This window comes from Haliaeetus albicilla, chromosome 2 (assembly GCF_947461875.1).
Source record: "Haliaeetus albicilla chromosome 2, bHalAlb1.1, whole genome shotgun sequence".
In the NCBI taxonomy this organism is placed as follows: Eukaryota; Metazoa; Chordata; class Aves; order Accipitriformes; family Accipitridae; genus Haliaeetus; species Haliaeetus albicilla.
The window spans coordinates 74515912-74525692 of record NC_091484.1 but is presented as its reverse complement, the minus strand read 5'-3'; the positions used below and the strand labels follow the sequence as shown (position 1 = coordinate 74525692).

Sequence of the window (9781 nt, the reverse complement as noted above, 5' to 3'; positions counted from 1 at the left end):
ACTCCCACCACCCCTCTCTCCACCTCTGAGCATCTGCCTAAGCCCTTCCCAGTCAATGCTGGGCAGCTTTTTTTCACTCCAAGCCGCTGTTCCCGCTCAGCGGAGTTGCTGCGCTGTAAGCGTGACCCCGGCAAGGTGTGAGGCACGGGGGAGAGGCGGCTGCAGGAGGTCTTGGGTGGGTTTGGTCAGCCGGGGGTGATCAGAGGGTCTGGCTTTTTGGGACACTTCTCACCTACCCCCTTCCCCCCGCTGTGCCCAACCTCAGCCCTGGTCGAACCCTCTTTCCAAGCACCTGTGGCAACCCCCAGCCACCAACGTGGCTCCTTCCCCCTTTCTTCCCCGTCTTCTTCCTCCCATCTTTTTCCTGCGCCCTCCCTCATCCCCTCTCCTGCCTTCTTTTCCATCCTTCCTCCCTACCCACTCCCCTTCCTTTCCCCATCCCGCTTCCCCCCTCCTGCTTCCCCATCCCGCTTCCCCATCCCGCTTCGCCCCTCCTGCTTCCCCATCCCGCTTCGCCCCTCCTGCTTCCCCATCCCGCTTCGCCCCTCCTGCTTCCCCATCCCGCTTCGCCCCTCCTGCTTCCCCATCCCGCTTCCCCCCTCCTGCTTCCCCATCCCGCTTCCCCCCTCCTGCTTCCCCATCCCGCTTCCCCCCTCCCCATTCTTCTCCTCCCCCTGCGCCCCCGCTCATCCCTCCTCCTCCTCCTCCTCTTCCTCCCCCCCCCCCCACTGCCGGCAGGGGGCACTGCGGGCCCGGCCGGGCGGGGCGGGGAGGGGCGGGCGGTGCCTCCTCCCTCCCTCCTCCTCCTCCTCCTCTTCCTCCTCCTCCTCCTCCCTCCGCTCTCCCCCTCCCCTCTCCCCCCCCAGCCGCCCGGCCGGGGCTGCGCTCCCGCGGCAGCCGCACAGACGGCGCGGCGGCTCCGAGCCATGCGCCCTCCGCGCCCGGCAACCGGGCCCTTCCCGCGGGACGGTACCGCTCGGGGACTAAAACTCTGTGGATACAATGAAGTGGCTCTGGGACTCATGGTTTAGCAGGAAAAATTAAATAAACCGATGTAAGTTTCTCTTTTTTTTTTTGTTTGCTTGTTAATAAAATAATAATAATAAAAAAGAAAAAGAGGAAAAAGAAACCAAAAAGACGTCCGGTTCCGAGCGTGTCGTGGAGGAGGAATGGGTAGTGCCGGGGTTTTTCCCTTCCCCAAACTTTCCCCTGGAGGCGGGGGGACCGCGACCGCCCTGTCCGGGCAGGGTGGCGGAGGGGCTGCCGGGGGCTGGAGGAGGGAGAAGTTGGCTCAGCAAAGCTTGTGCCGGGGTGTAAGACCGGAGGATAGAGAAGGATGGATCTGTTTTGCCGTTGAAGGGGAACTCCGGCAGGGAAACTGTCTAGTTTCCGTCTCGCTTCTCGCAGAAGTGCCAGAAAGAAAGAACGACAGAGAAAAAGACTCCGTGAATCGTTCGGTAATGTCATGTGGCGTCAGATGTGTTGGAGTGGTAATTTAGTGGCACGTTTGGAAGGGAAGAAATGAACTGGAGCAGGGATTTCTGTGGTAGCAGGGAAAATGTGCCGTTCTCCTGTATCATGAGAGTATTACTGGTATTACTTATTTTAAGAACTGACATATTTTAAGCGTGTATCTTAATGGGCACCGCTTGCCTCAGAGCTGCTTGTAGAATACCTCTGCTTAAAATGTTTGGAGTTTTTAGCAGCACAAATTAAAAACTCGACTGGGCTTGTGCAAATAACAGAATAAACAGGGAGAGCTGTGCTGCGGTCCGGCAAGGTGATCGTGATTTTATTGAGGCAGCCCCGAGGGGAGCAGTGACATACTGGGAGCACTGTAGGACAGAACGAAAGCTGAATTAAAGCAAAACTTATGCAGCCGAAGTGGGGCTGCAATGGGAATAAATCAGAGCTTTTAATTTCGTTTTTCCTGGAGATTTGGGTGAGGAGGTGGAGATGAGCTTCTAGGAAGCGGAGAAATGCACGAGCCACGCACACCTACAGCAACAGGTCTTGTTTTGCCTGGAAAGGATAAGCTGAGCTTTGTGAGTGCTTGAGCCGAGCCTTTCCAGTTGCAACTGGGGCAGCCGCTGATCCCGCAGACAGGCGTCGGATCCGGAGCTGCTGGCCCCGATTTCTCCCACCGCCGGGTTGGTGAACAGCTCTTCCCAAAATACAGGGTGGATGGTGGAATAAACGCGGCGATTCAAAGAGGATTTGTCAATACTAAAAATAAACAGGCCCGCAGATGTGTCCTAGAGGGTCACGTCCAGGCGCAGCGTTTTCAGGGCCGATGAGCCGATTTCGGCGATTTTCCGTCCGTGTGTCCTGTCCAAGGTGCTGAAGTTCATTTTCTTGCGATTTCCCAGGATTTCGGGGCTTTGCAGAAGTGGTCTTGGAGGCTTCCTCTCGGCTGAAACCGGGAGCGGGGGGGGGGGGGGGGGGAGAGGAGGTTCCCGCCCGGGTGGTAGGAAGAGAAAGCAGGGATGTGTTTTCAGACACGTATATTTGATCCGTCATTTTGGCGTGGGAAAGCGGGCCAGGTGGAGCCGCAGATGGATCCGGCAGATCCTATAAGCTTTTGGTGGCAGAGAATTGGAAAGGTCAGAGCTGTGAGGCAGTGAGGAGTGAAACCCCCTTATTCTAATGGACCAAGAAAGTGGTGTTTCTGAGAGTGTCGCTGCTGTTGGTTTGAGTGCATTGCCTCCGATGAGACATCTGGTTCCAAAAAAGTTGAGGGGAGCCCAGTGTCAGGACGGGATGGGAATGATGCAAATGGGATTGGAGTGATTTTCACTGATTTTGGTAACATTTCTTTTTTTTCTGGTGTAGCCTTTTCAAATGGCAAACACGGTTGACAGACAGCTTCAGAAACAGAGGGTCCTTAAGAAAAAAAGCATGTCTTTTGGGGGCAAGTGTCTCAACATTTAAGCAATGGAAGCCTGTCCTGCAAGTTGTGATATTTTTAGATTAATGTGCCAAAAGGTCTCAGCCTTAAGTAGTGGAGTTTATGTAAGCTTTGGTATGAGGCAGATCACAGTATTGCCAGAAATAATCATAGATGAATATGTTACCTAACTTATATGTGAGTGGAGTTCGATGTTGTAATGTGTTTTTTCTCAGTTCTCGACACTTGCTCTGAATCCATTCATAATGCAGCTTTGTACTTCTGTCTGAGACTCTCAAAGGGTTTTACAAACACAAAGGGTCAGAGTGTAATGCCTGTGTTTGCACGGAGAAGTAGTTTATGCTGTGAGGAGTCCTGCAGATTTAAAGCATGCAAAAACTCTGTACAGTATGGTAGAGAACTGATATTGTTTCATACCCTCAATCATTCGTCAGAGCTCACAAAGGTATTCGGTTGCATCATTGGGTATGTAGCCTAAATACCTTGACCATGAAGGGTGTATGTAGACCATGAGGCTTCCTGACTCTGAATGACAGCTTACGGGTACAGACTTTAAAACTGCAACCGAGTTGAAAACATTATATTCCTGGCTTGAATCAGAAACTGGCCTCAGTTCTTGCTATGAAGGACTAACACCTGTGGCACCAGCTGACACCTCCTAGGACTTTTACAGGCTACAGGAAAACGTTGAGTAGTTGCTGTATTCTTGATTTAAATGTGTTGTCAAAATTATATTTAAAAATGTCCTGATAGGAAATGACATCCTGACGGGCATGGAAGATTTATGAAATACAGTTAGTTTTAATTTCTTTAAAAGATCCTACTTATGATATTAGACAGGGATTGACCTCTTCTCTCTTCTCTCTTCTCTCTTCTCTCTTCTCTCTTCTCTCTTCTCTCTTCTCTCTTCTCTCTTCTCTCTTCTCTCTTCTCTCTTCTCTCTCATTACCATTTTCTGTTCAGTATCTTGAAGGAATGCTCTGTGTATGTATGTGAGTAAAGAACATTTCGGGTTGCATATTAAAGCATGTTGGCGGTTGTTCGGAAATCCTGGTCATGCTTTTCAGACGGAACAGGTTTTTTATTATCTGTTATCACCTCAGATGCCTTAGTTTTTGGAAGCTCAATTTGAAAAACATAGAAGAGACCTGTTGTTTTCAGAGGGTGGGTGCTCAGTTCTTCCTGAAAATTACTACCTTGTAAGTTGTCTCCAATCGTCCTCAAGAATTACTTTGGAAAATTATAGCTCTGATAGTTAAAAGGTGACAACAAGTAATTTCTCAGTTCTGTTAAATAAAACTCAGGTATCACAGAAGCAGCATCACTTTTAAGTACATGCTTGACTTTTCTGCTTTGTGTTTACGTGCTGTCTTGAGGTAGGGCCTTAATCATAGTGTGAAGCAATTTATATTTTAAATTCTGTCATTGCTTCTCACTTTTACCATCTAACCTAGAGGAAAATACATAAAGTCAGTCAGGTATATTCCTGTTTGCTTATAGTGAATATCTCTTCCATGGTGTCATGTATGACTGCAAACTGTTCAGATAAACAAGTGTTTATTTATCTTTTAAATAACATCGTCCTTATGAACATCTACCAAAAGAAAACGCCGGTTATATTTCTATTGATCTTGGTTTATTATTTACTCTGCAAACCAAACTGATGGGCCCTCTTTGACCTGGCTCTGTCTCTTTGGGTTTCTCTTGCAAAGTGACAGTTTCTAAATCAGGAAGGAAATCAGGTCACATTTCTGGCTCTGCAGGATTTATCTCATTGCTCTTCTTTCAAAGTAATTAGAGTTACTAATAATGAGGAAAAGAAAACTTTTCCAGAACTGGAATGTCCCTAACCCCTCTCTCCTTCTTGCGGTTTTTGTGTCACCGAAGAGACCCAGGTAGTTTAGAAAGTTTGTTGTGGAGGATCCTTTTGCTCCATTATACAGCGAGTGACTTCCTTTAATCGTAGCTGCAGGTGATGTGGTCACCCTTACTTTCTTTCCCTTGGATTAATAGCGTTTCCTTATTGATTTCCCACTCGTTCTGGGATGGTGTTACTGGACCAGCTGTGGGCTGCCTGGTTGCAGTAGGTGAGATCCCACTGTAGAGCTGTTCAGATTTGAATCTGGGAGAAGAACGAGGAGACATTTACCAAAGTTATCCCCATCCCAGTCCCGAAGAAGGCTGGGGACAGAGTGGACACACTGGCTTTGTTAAATGCATGTAGTATCAGCTGTCGTGATCGCCATTTGTACCCCTTCTTTTTAGGTTTCTTATCAGTCCCAGTTCACGGAGGCATATTCCCAGGAAAGACGGCAAATGAACCACAAAAATTCCCTCTCTTCTAACACACCCACCTTTGAGGAGGTGCGGTTTGGCCTCCTATGAGGAGGTCACCTTGTGAGTCTTGTGTGTGCAAAATTTTCATTGATGTCAAAAGATCTCTTTTCTGGCAAAAAACATGCCTCCCTGCTCTTTTTAATGAACAAAGCCGTTTTTAATCACAATTCTGCATGACATGATTGGCTGCTTTTTATTTTTATCATAATATTGCAAGAACTTTTTAAATTTAGAGATACCACACATCAAATAATAATGTTTTACCAAAGCATACAGAAAAATTAAAAATTCTGTTAAGCTCTGAGTTTTCCCTTTGCCTTTTTTTATTTACTTTTAAAATGAGAAGATTTTCTTTTCTATCTTGGAAAAAATAAGCCCATTCTTTACCAGATTATTTAGTTCATCTTTCAGCTTGAATTGAACTTTCCTGGTTCACTAAACTTCTGCCAAAGAGGCTTTCTGCTGCAATGCTGAGAGCCCTACCAACAGGTTATAGATGCTTTTTAGAGCTTGCTGGATTCCTAAGGTACTAAAACTGCTCTGCATCCAAGTTATCAATTGAAAGATATCTGCAAGCTATGCTTTATTAATTTTAATCCAACTCCAATATTAGTATGGGATATTTAAAAGGCCTTATTGGTGTCAGGTTCATTTTTAAGTGTATAAAAGCTAGGCAACAACGCAGACCGTGGGCACCAGTAAGGTGTCTGTGCTAGAAGCAAGGAGTCCCTCTCAATATTCATGGCATTTGCAGGCTGATTCTGACCAATAAGCCAGATTTTGAGGCTTTGGAGGGCTCTTGGAAGGGGGGAGTTGTGGGACTTTTTTTGCTGTTTCTAAAGGCTTTAGAGAAAATTAGAAAATCTATGTAATAAGAACTTATGGAAAAACTTGCCCCCTGAACAAATTCCTTCAAGACCCGTTAGCTGGAGATAGATTAGATATTAACTTTTTAGGCCAAAATCCATTCTCAAAGACTGTATTATTTATAAAGGGATTTTTCCAAGATTCTTTCTAGTGTCGTAATGAAACAGTCACTTTATCCAAAGAAATGGGCAGTTTTGTTAGTGTCTCGGTGGCTGAATACATCTGGCTTGCAGCACGCCGGGTCTAACAAGCTGTGCGTGCATCACGGCTCTGGCTTTACAGAACCAGGTGCCCGCTTGGTCCTGGGTAACCAAACCAGGACAGCACAGAGGGATCATTTCTAGTGGTTTTCAGTGAGCAAACATTCACCCCTGTAGGAGCCAGCTCAGATTTTATGCCCTGCTGTCAGCCCATTTCAGTCCTCTGAGGAGCATCTCTGCTGCCGGGCTGTACAAGGGCAGACGCTGCCCCTGGGAAATCCTGAAAAACATGAACTTTAAAAAAAAGTGATGATTAAATAAACTAAAAGTGGCTCACCGTCATGTAAAGCTCGTAAAGAGGAGCGACTCTGTGTTGAAGTTTTCGTTTTTCCCCATGATATAGCCACCGAAAGCGGGCAGGGGGCTATGGAGAGAAATGTTAGAGGGAGGCTTTCGGTGACGGGAGGAATCTCCGTGCGCGGCTGCCTCACTGGAGTTGCAGCCCAAGCCTCCGGACCGGGACGGGGGTGGAAAGGGAGGGCACGATAACGAGAGGGTTTAAGCCCAGACTGAACCGCTCGAACACATCATTAAAGTATTACAGCCTGACCTGTAGACAGGCATTTAGCGTTGTCTGAGGCCTGACACGTTAGTAGCTGTTACATAACGCACAATTATAAAATCACACTAAAGCCTCTTTAAAATACCTGCCTGATTATAACAGGGTAATTATGCCACGTTTAATAGAGCTGGGTGCTGCGGGGAAGGGACCCCCCGGCACCCGAAACCCGTTCCTCCGCCTGCCATGTCGGATGCGGCCGACGGTGCCGTCCTCTTGTCCCGGGGAAGTCCTAAACCCTCCGAAGCCCCCCACGGTCGCATGTCTGCCCCCCGCTTCGCTGGCCCGCGCCGGCTCTCACGTTACAGGGGTTGTCCTTTCCTTCCGGACGAGGATTTCTGGCCGCCGCTGCTCCCCATATTAGTACAGCCAACACGGCGGCGTGACGCAGCCACCCCCCCTCTCCCTCCCCAGGGCCGAGCACATCGTCTCCACTGCCTCCCCAGCCCCGTTTCCAGCCTCCGACATCGAGCTACGCGCGGTTCCCGTGCTGCTGGAGGGGCCGGAGGCGCTGCCAGCGGTGTCTGCGGCAAGAGGGTCTGGAAAGTGCTGCAAGTATCTTAATTTTTTTTTTTTTCCCTTTTATCTCTTTTCAACAGTGTTTCACGTCGAGAGGTCTAATCTCCCTCGATGCGCGCGTGTAATTCCCATCCATGTGAGCGCAGGGGCTGCCGCCGGCTTGTGCTGTGCGTCCCTTAGGAAATAACCCCTTCAGAGTTGCAGCGCGTGGCAAAGTTCCCCCTGTTTGCTGAAGTCCTTGTAGCTCTTTTCTTCCCTGCGTCCGTCAAACGGAGGGGTGAATCCTCCTCTCGGCTCCACCAGCATAAATCCAGATTGATTCGTTTGGCTTCAGCGGAGCTAATCCAGATTTACACAGCCCTTTCCCTGAGGACTTCCCCGTTTTTTTGCTCTAGGTGGGCCAATGTCAAAATACATCCGATGTAGTCAGATTCCCTGTCTCCAACCATTAATTATTCCTTGGCAAAAGTTTCTGAGGAAGAGTGGTTGTATTTGAAAACAATACACAAATTCCATTGCTAATTTTAGAAAGTAAGGGGGAATTTTTTCCCCCTCCTGTTGAAACTAAATATAATTTGAAAGATAATGTACGAAGATTTAAATATAGCATGCAATTATACATTGCATATGAATAGTTTCTCTCATTTTTAACATGTTTAGTTTATTTTTCCATCGTTCTCAGCAGACAGCTGTTAGATAAAGAGAGAAAAGTAAATAGTTGTTATGAAACCATACGTCATAACTAAAAGGAAAAAAAAGGAATCAACATATGAATATGGAAGAAAAAGGCAGAATAAATCGTCTCTGTGCTTTTTCCCCCTTGTCCCGTTCTTTCTTGATACTTCTGTAGTAGTACATTAGCTAAAGAAGTACTTTATTACTTTAGTCGAGAACAAATTTTCTGTAGGTCCGCTGTGCTCCTATTCCTGCTGGGTCCAGGCAGCTTTGAATCAAGGCTCTGAATTCTTCACGGGAAGATGAAATTGGGGTAGAAAAGTTTCTGAGTTCTTGGCTTCCTTTGCCCTTAGTGAAAGTTTTGTTTGAGTTACGTTGAGTCTGCTTTTCTACGAAGCTGCCTGAACTTGACGACCCCCAAATGTTGTGTCATGACCACACGGTGTCTGAACGAGCATCTATCTGCAAGGTGTACAGATGTCCTTCTGGCTGCCTTGGAGAACTTGCTTTCTTCTGTAGCTGTGAAATGCAGCACTGCTCCTCGTGTGCTGTTAGATCTGTGAAAAATTGTTCTTTTCGTTAAAAGATTCCTCCAGCTTTCCCCGGGTTTTCCCCGTGTTGTGAAATCTGAGCGGTGCTGGGCTGGCAGGGCTTGCTCTCTGTGTTGTGAGCTCAATAGTCAGGACCCGGCAAAGCTCTCTGCTTTTTAGCTGCTTTTCAGGGCAGGCCAGAAAGAACCTAGAAACACTGCACTGAGTCACGCATTGCCTTTTCTAAAGAAATACGGAGAAAGGCAAAAAAGACCCCCAAAATAATAATAACAATAATAAAAAAAAAAAAAAAGAAAAAGACCTGGTGACTCTAGAGTCCTGGGAACAGAGCAAGTGGCTGAATATGAGGTTATGGTCTGAAAACATTGAAAGTTTCTGGGCTGTGGTTTTCCTTTATTAATTAGCTAAAGTGATGTTCAGAACCTGAAACCAAGGCTTTTAGACACATCTCTGGTGCCTAATTCTGCTCGCTGTCTCATAACAGGGTGAATCAGGAGACTGTTTATCGAAGTCAGTGATGCAGCATCAAAGTAAAAGCAACATAGGGCGATGGAGGATTTGTTTACAAGCATAAAAGTCCCCTGGACAGTTTAACACTAACAGTGAAAATTACTGAATAGCTGCAAAGCTCAGAGCTTACATGTAGCTGAAATAAGTTTTCTGGAACATTTCCAGAACTATTTTAAGGGCCTGATCCAAAGCCCGGTGAAGCCAAAGGTAAAGCTTCTTTTGACTTCTTCGGATCTGGCATTACACTTTGAAACATCATTCTCTCCCCAGAATTTTCTAAAGTTGTCTTTTAGGTGTTTTTTGATTAGCTATTATGCCAGATGTAATGTCTTTTGTATCCCTTTAGCGCTTGGGTTGGTTAAATATAAGAAGGAAATAGCATAATTACTTTGTTGCACAGGAAATTCTGATTTTCTATTTATTCAGTCATTCATTGCACAAACCATAGAAAATCATCTTTTGTTGCTGGGCTTCTCAGTTGGTTTACCATTGCTCTCATTACGCATCTGTCCTATCCTGTAGCTTTTGAACCCGCTGGGCAATTTGATTCAGAGGTTCAGGACTAAAAGATATCTGGGGTTTGCAAGTGCTGTCA

At 46.7% G+C, this 9781-nt stretch overlaps 1 protein-coding gene across 7 annotated transcripts in view; it reads left to right on the top strand.

The window, feature by feature from the left end:
- Window positions 1-845: 845 nt before the first annotated feature.
- The window catches only part of SCN5A (sodium voltage-gated channel alpha subunit 5), a 216362-nt gene continuing 207426 nt past the window's right edge, over window positions 846-9781 (top strand). For 5 of the 7 annotated variants that reach the window (XM_069778259.1, XM_069778258.1, XM_069778256.1 and 2 more), the window contains exon 1: window positions 846-1054. The gene's annotated coding sequence lies outside the window, so the exon portion shown is untranslated. The remainder of the gene's footprint in view (window positions 1055-9781) is intronic. The other 2 variants (XM_069778261.1, XM_069778260.1) reach the window with 1 other exon arrangement.